Source organism: Babylonia areolata, chromosome 17 (assembly GCF_041734735.1).
Source record: "Babylonia areolata isolate BAREFJ2019XMU chromosome 17, ASM4173473v1, whole genome shotgun sequence".
Taxonomy (NCBI): Eukaryota; Metazoa; Mollusca; class Gastropoda; order Neogastropoda; family Buccinidae; genus Babylonia; species Babylonia areolata.
Window position 1 is genome coordinate 20020791 of NC_134892.1, and position 7500 is coordinate 20028290.

General features: G+C 46.6%; 1 pseudogene across 1 annotated transcript in view; it reads left to right on the plus strand.

Annotated features, from left to right (window-relative positions):
* The window catches only part of LOC143291737 (monocarboxylate transporter 14-like), a 47805-nt pseudogene that overhangs the window by 28832 nt on the left and 11473 nt on the right, over positions 1 to 7500 (plus strand). Inside the window, exons 2-5 of the transcript XR_013056578.1 lie at positions 1973 to 2663; positions 4348 to 4491; positions 5173 to 5418; positions 6319 to 7102. The product of XR_013056578.1 is annotated as a monocarboxylate transporter 14-like (transcript). The remainder of the gene's footprint in view (positions 1 to 1972; positions 2664 to 4347; positions 4492 to 5172; positions 5419 to 6318; positions 7103 to 7500) is intronic.

Below are 7500 nucleotides of genomic sequence, written 5' to 3' on the forward strand. Positions count from 1 at the left end.
ATCCTTGTCGGCTGATTTTTCTCTCTCCAACCGCAGACAAGGGAGACAACTTGATACGTCGTGATGAAACTGTCACCTGTCTGTGTTACTATTGCAGGTGGTTGATGACGTCAACAGTGCTAGCTGGAGGAGGAATGGGGGGGGGGGGGGGGGGGGGGGGGAAGGGGGGGAGGGGAGGAAAGGGAAAGCTGAAAGTCTTGGAGGCTGCACGAGCATAGCGTTCCGGATTCGTTCTAGTTAGAACTCCTTAGAAACGCCAGGTTTCTTTGTGTTCTGGACTTCGAGTCGTCAAGGTTTGAGCTGGTTGACACGATTCCGTTTGTGTGGCAACGTTCTTTGTTTTTCTGGTGTTTTTTTTTTTTTTCTAGTTCCCATTGGCTCTAAGAAACGCTAGGGGAATCTTTGTGCATTTGTATTTGTATTTCTTTTTATCACAACAGATTTCTCTGTGTGAAATTCGGGCTGCTCTCCCCAGGGAGAGCGCGTCGCTACACTACAGCGCCACCCATTTTTTTTTCCTGCGTGCAGTTTTATTTGTTTTTCCTATCGAAGTGGATTTTTCTACAGAATTTTGTCAGCAACAACCATTTTGTTGCCGTGGGTTCTCTTACGTGCGCTAAGTGCATGCTGCACACGGGACCTCGGTTTATCGTCTCATCCGAATGACTAGTGTCCAGACCACCACTCAAGGTGTAGTGGAGGGGGAGAAAATATCGGCGGCTGAGTCGTGATTCGAACCAGCGCGCTCAGATTCTCTCGCTTCCTAGGCGGACGCGTTACCTCTGGGCTATCTCTCCACTAAGACACTGTAGACTCCGGGTCGTCGAGGCCTGAGCCGATTGACACAGTTCCTTTTGTGAGGCCACGTTTTTTCTTTCTTTTTATTATTATTATTATTATTTTGTTTTTTACTTGTTCCCACTGGCTCTAAGAAACGCCAGGGGAGTCTTTGTGCCTGGGGGTCATTGCTTTGAGCCCATTGACAGAAGCGTTGTGTTGTTTTGCTCTGGTAAGGTCACTGACCGGTGATCAGCGTGTGCAAAGTTGTAGAGCCTTGGTCACCTACCGGCGTTTTTTTGGTGTACTTTGTTGCTGAGCCTGCCCCGGAATTAATTAATTATTTAATTGATTAATTGACTAATCAATTATCATTGTTAGCGTGAATTGGTGGCGAAGGAGGTGTGGCGCATACATTCTTTCAAGTAATTTTAACCGTTGTTCAAAAACATAATAATAAAAGGTTGCATTTTTCAGCAACAACAACAACAAAAAATCAACCATACAAAAAAACAAGAAAAAAATGTGGAGTGATGGCCTAGAGGTAACGCGTCCACCTCGGAAGCGAGAAAATCTGAGCGCGCTGGTTCGAATCACGGCTCAGCCACCGATATTTTCTCTCCCTCCACTAGATCTTGAGTGGTGGTTTGGACGCTAGTCACTTTGATGAGACGATAAACCGAGGTCCCGTGTGGAGCATGCACTTAGCGCACGTAAAGGAACCCCCGGCAACAAAAGGGTTGTTCCTGGCAAAATTCTGTAGAAAAATCTACTTCGATAGGTAAAACAAATAAAACTCCACGCACGGAAAAAACAAAAAAATGTAAGGGTGGCGCTGTAGTACAGCGACGCGCTGTCCCTGGGGAGAGCAACCCGAATTCCACACAGAGAAATCTGTTGTGATATAAAGAAATACAAATACAAAACAAAAAAACCCAAACAAACAAGAAAACAACAAACAAAGAAGCAAAAAATTCCACCCCAAAACAACATTTTATAGCGTTGGTGCTACTGCATGTTATTTGTAGGCAATAAACTGATATAAACTGTTGCTTGAAATATTGCGATTTACTTGTTAGCACGTTGTTCTTGCTAGCTCTTTTTTTCTTTTCTTTTCTTTATTTTAATAGTATACAGCTTGCCATTAACTGACGTTTGTTTTGTTGTTTAAATCTGTGCTTGGACTATTTTACAGAAACATTGAGAACGAGGCCAACCAGACACAGGAGTGTGTTCGTTCAAAATAGACTATTTCAATATTTTGAGCTTCGAGGATTGTGAAACAAACCGGTGTCCTGTTGTGTGACATTCAATGACGTCTAGTTACAGACTACGTGACTGTGGATTTGTGAAGTGTCAAGTTTTGGATTGAAGAGGTCAGTGGAGTCAGCGGTAAAACCAAAAAACAACTGAAACACACGGTTGTAACCCATTAAAAAGTCATATTTGAATCATAATTATCACCAGTATAAGGAATAACAATATAGATCACGACATCACCAACAAGTATTTAACCCCCACCCAACCAGACGAATACAGCCCCCAAAAAACTTTTAGTAGAAGGTTTCACACAACAACCACCACAACGTCCACCAGAAACCGAAACGTCAAAATGGCCGGGGGAAAGAAAAAAGACGAAAGGGACGGTACTCCCCCGGTCACTGAAGACCCAGGGGAGGGCACTCTGGAGGTGGTTCTGCCCAAGCCCCCTGACGGAGGGTGGGGGTGGGTGATCGTGTTTGCCTCCCTTTTGGCCAACATCATCGTGGATGGGATCACTTACACCTTCGGGATCTTCTTGCCCAAGTTCGAGGAGGCGTTCCAGCAGCCCAAAAGGACCATCGCCCTGGCCGGGTCCCTGCAAGTTGGGACCTACCTGTGTGCTGGTGAGGGCGTTGTGTGTGTGTGTGTGTTTCGTGGAGCATGGTGTGTGTGTTGGGGAGGGAGGGGGGTTTGTGTGTGTGAGTGAGTGAGTGAGTGTGTGTGTGTGTATGTTGTGTGTGTGTGTGTGTGTGTGTGTGTGTGTGTGTGTGTGTGTGTGTGTGTGTGTGTGTGATGGGGTGTGGTGTTTGTGTGTGGTGTGTGTGTGTGTGTATGTGTGTGTGTGTGTGTGTGTGTGTTGGTGGGATGGAGGGGGGGGGGGGGTTGTGTTTGTGTGAATGTGTGTGGTGGGATGAAGGGAGGGGGGAGTTGTGTGTGTGCGAATGTGTGTGGTGGGGTGGTGTGTGTGTGTGTGGTGTGTGTGTGTGTGTGTGTGTGTGTGTGTGTGTGTGTGTAAGTAAATCTCTCCTGTTTACTCTCTCTCTCTCTCTCTCCATTCCCTACCCCTCTATCCCTGCTCTGCTCTCTCTCCCTGTCTTCCCCTTTCTTTCCCTCCCCCCCTCTTTACAGTCTCATTTTTAGGCCATACTTTTCTACATTTTTACTACCCCCCTTCAGTAGTTAAAAGCAGGATGATTGCTTGAGTAAATATTTGCTGTTGACATTAATCAAATGCTTACAAGAGCAGTGACTCTTGACATTGACTGAATATCAGGACACAAGTTTGGCCAATGTATGTTGACTTTGTTTGAAACCAATACAATTGCTTGACCAATGACTGCTGACGTTAGTTAAAATCATGACAACTGCTTGACAGATGGCTGTTCACGTTGTTGAAAGTGGGACAATTGCTTGAAAAATGCTTAGTTAAAAGCAAGGTTATTACTTGAGCAGTGGTTGTTGACTGGAGTTAAAAGAAGAACCATTGCTTGACCGGTGAGGGGTGACTTCAGGTACTGTCATCAGCGTGCTGGCCAATCGCTTTGCAGGACAATTACCTTGGTCGTTTAAAGCAGGACATTTGATTAACCAGTCGCTGTTGACTTAGTTGCAAAGCACGGCTATTGTTGACCAAGAACTGGTGACGAAAAAAGCAGGAAAATTTGTTGTCTGATGGGTGACAACATTTACTTGAAAACAAAAAACAAAAAAAAAAAAAACAAACACGAAAATTGTTGACCAGACGGTAGTGACGTTGAATATAAAAAGCAGGACAATTGTTGACCAATGGCTGGAGACATTTAGTTAAAAAGCAGGACAGTTTCTTGACCAAAGGCTAGTGACGTTTAGCTAAAAAAAACAACAACAGGACAATAGCTGACCAAAAGTTAGTGACGTTAGTTAAAAAGCAGGATAATTGTTGACCAAGCGGTAGAATTGTTAATTTAAAAAAAAGAAAAAAAGAAAGAAAAGTGGGTTAATTGTTCACAAAGACTAGTGACATTTAGTTAGAAAGCAGGACACTTATTGACTAAACAGTAGTGACGTTTGATAATTTAAAAAAAACAAAAAAACGGACAATTGTTGACCAAATGCTAGTGACGTTTATTTAGAAAACAGGACACTTATTGGCCAAACGGTAGTGACGTTAAATAAATAAATGAAAAAAAGAAAAGAAAACCAGGACAATTGTTGACCAAAGGCAAGCTACGTTTAGTTAGACAGCAGGACGATTTCTTGACCAAAGGCTGGAGAAGATTGGTTCACAAAAGCAGGACAGGTTCTTGACCAATGGGTGATGACTTTCAGGTCCCATCGTCAGCGCACTGACCAATCGGTACGGCTGTAAGAAAGTGACCATGGTGGGCAGTGTTGTGGCCACAGCGGGGTTTGTCCTCAGCGTGTTTGCCCCGTCCGCACACATTTTGATTTTCACCTATGGCGTCATTGGAGGTGAGTTTTTCAGTTTCGCTTTTCAGTTTCTCAGCCAGACGTCACTGCGTTCAGACACCATGGTTAAGTTAATTTCTTAGACTTGTGTATAAACACAATACTTCATGTCTTGGACTCCTGTGTATACCAAAGTTAATTCCTTTGATTCACAGGTATACCATTGTTAATTTCTTTGACTCAGTGTATACCATTGTTAATTTCTTGGACTCAGTGTATACCATTGTTAATTTCTTGGACTCAGTGTATACCATTGTTTATAAAATTTCTTGGACTCAGTGTGTACCATATTTAATTTCTTGGACTCCTGTGTATACCATTGCTAATGTTTTGGACTTATATGTATATCAGTTAATTTCTTGGTGAGTTTCAGTTTCAGTTTTCAGTTTTCTCAAACCAGTCGTCACTTCTTTCGGATACCAGGGCTATTTTTTTTAGACCCGTGTGTATACCACGTGGACTCACGTGTATACCATAGTAAATTTCATGGACTCACGTGTTAATTGTTATTTCTTTGGACTCATGTGTGCACGATAGTTAATCTCATAATATGTGCACCGCAGTTGATTTCAGGTGAAAAGCATAGCTGATTTCAGATGAAAAGCATAGTTGATTTCCTGGACTCACGTTTACACGATAGCTAATTCCATGGACTCCACGGGATGTTGTTTTTTTTCCCCCCAGGGTTTGGGTTCGGCATGATGTATCTGCCGGCTATTGTGATTGTCGGGGTACTACTTCGAGAAGCGGCGGGCTCTGGCCACAGGTATCGCCGTGTGCGGGTCCGGGGTGGGCATGTTCATCATGGCGCCCCTCTCCGACCTCCTCCTGCACGAGTTTGGCTACAAGGGTGCCCTGCTGGTCATCGCCGGGCTGGTCTTCAACGGGGTCATCTGTGGGGCGTTGATGAGGCCCCTGCCTATTAGTCAGGTGTGTGGGGGTGTTGGGGGTGTGGGGGTGGGTGGTTTGTGGGGGTGGAGGTGTGGGTAGGGTGTGTGTGTGTGTGTGTTCTTTGCATGTGTGTGCGTGTGTGTGTGCGTGTGTGTGTGTGTGTGTGTGTGTGTGTGTGTGTGTGTGTGTGTGTGTGTGTGTGTGTGTGTGTCTGTGTGCGCGGATGCACGCGTCAGTGGGTGCACATACGTTCACTGAACGTGGCCCGTTTTTCCTCTGAAAACTTGGGAGCAAGGGAGGTAAAAATGGGTTCAGCGAGTTGTGACAGCAAAGCTGTAACCTGAACCAAGCATTATCAGGAAGACGAGCACAGACACATAAGACGTGTTGTGTGGTGGTCGAAAGAAGTTGTACCACTATTCTCTCTCTCTGTGTGTGTGTGTGTGTGTGTGTGTGTGTGTGTGTGTGTGTGTGTGTGTGTGTGTGTGTGTGTGTGTGTGTGTGTGTGTGTGTGTGTGTGTGTGTGTGTGTGTGTGTGTGTGTGTGTTTCTGTCTCTCTCTGTCTCTATTTCTGTCTCTCTCTGTCTCTGCCTCTGTGTGTGTGTGTGTGTGTGTGTGTGTGTGTGTGTGTGTGTGTGTGTGTGTGTGTGTGCTGGTCGAAAGAAGTTGTTCCCCTATTCTCTCTCTGTGTCTCTCTGTCTCTATCTGTGTGTGTGTGTGTGTGTGTGTGTGTGTGTGTGTGTGTGTGTGTGTGTGCCTGCGTGCGTGATGAATCATCATCATCATCATCATTATATTATTATCATCATCATCATCATCATTATTATCATCATCATCATCATCATCATTATTATCATATGAATCATCATCATTATTATCATATGAATCATCATCATCATGATAGGAATCATCATAATCATCATCATCATTATCGCACAGTCCCAAAACACCACCATCGGACAGGCCAAAGAAGAAGCCCAACAAACGGAAGCCAGCGAACCGCTGATACAAAAACCCGCACAGGAAAACGGAAACGACACCGCCGCCGGCGACAAAAAACCCGCGGAACCCCAACCCCCGCCGATCATCATTCTCGACGACGGGCGACCCTCCGGCAGCAGCAAGGGCGGCGGGGGCGGGGGCGGGGGTGGGAGAGACGAGTTCGCCTTCTTTTCAGTACCCAGCGTGGTCTACGCATCCACCAAAGACCCCAAGAACGACCTCCCTCCAGGGCGGCAGCGTTCCAACACCTTGGACCAGGCCGACCGTATCCGGTTCCGGCACATCGCTAAGGAGATCGTGCCGGAGATCACCAAGCCCTCCACTGCCCCTATCGGCCTCAGCTACATCGGCCTCTCGGACGCTCAGATTAGCCGCGTGCGGGAGACGGCGCACGTGAACGTCTCGCGAAGGGACATCTTCATGAGCGGCACGAAGCTCCACATCCCTGCCGACCAATCGCTGTGGAAGAGCGCCCTGAGCATGCGCAGCTACCAGGCGGAAGCGGAAAAGGTGCTGTGCGCGTGTATCCCCGAGTCTGCGCGCGACACCTTGCTGCAGATGTTGGATTTCTCCATCATGAGGAACAAGGCCTACGTGTTGATCCTCGTCGGCAACATCTTCGCCATGCTGGGCTTCTACGTTCCATTCGTCTTCATGCCAGAGAGGGCTCTGAGTCTGGGCATCGCTGAGGGCAAGGCGGCCTTCCTACTGTCCATCATTGGTCAGTGTTGTGGTGTGGTGTGTTGTGGTGTGGTGTGTTGTGGTGTGGTGTGGTGTGTTGTGGTGTGGTGTGGTGCGGTGTGTTGTGTTGTGGTGTGTTGTGGTGTGTTGTGGTGTGTTGTGTTGTGGTGTGTTGTGGTGTGGTGCGGTGTGTTGTGTTGTGGTGTGTTGTGGTGTGTTGTGGTGTGTTGTGTTGTGGTGTGTTGTGGTGTGGTGCGGTGTGTTGTGTTGTGGTGTGTTGTGGTGTGTTGTGGTGCAGTGTGTTGTGTTGTGTTGTGTTGTGGTGCGGTGTGTTGTGTTGTGTTGTGTTGTGGTGCGGTGTGTTGTGTTGTGTTGTGTTGTGGTGCGGTGTGTTGTGTTGTGTTGTGTTGTGGTGTGGTGTGTTGTGTTGTGTTGTGG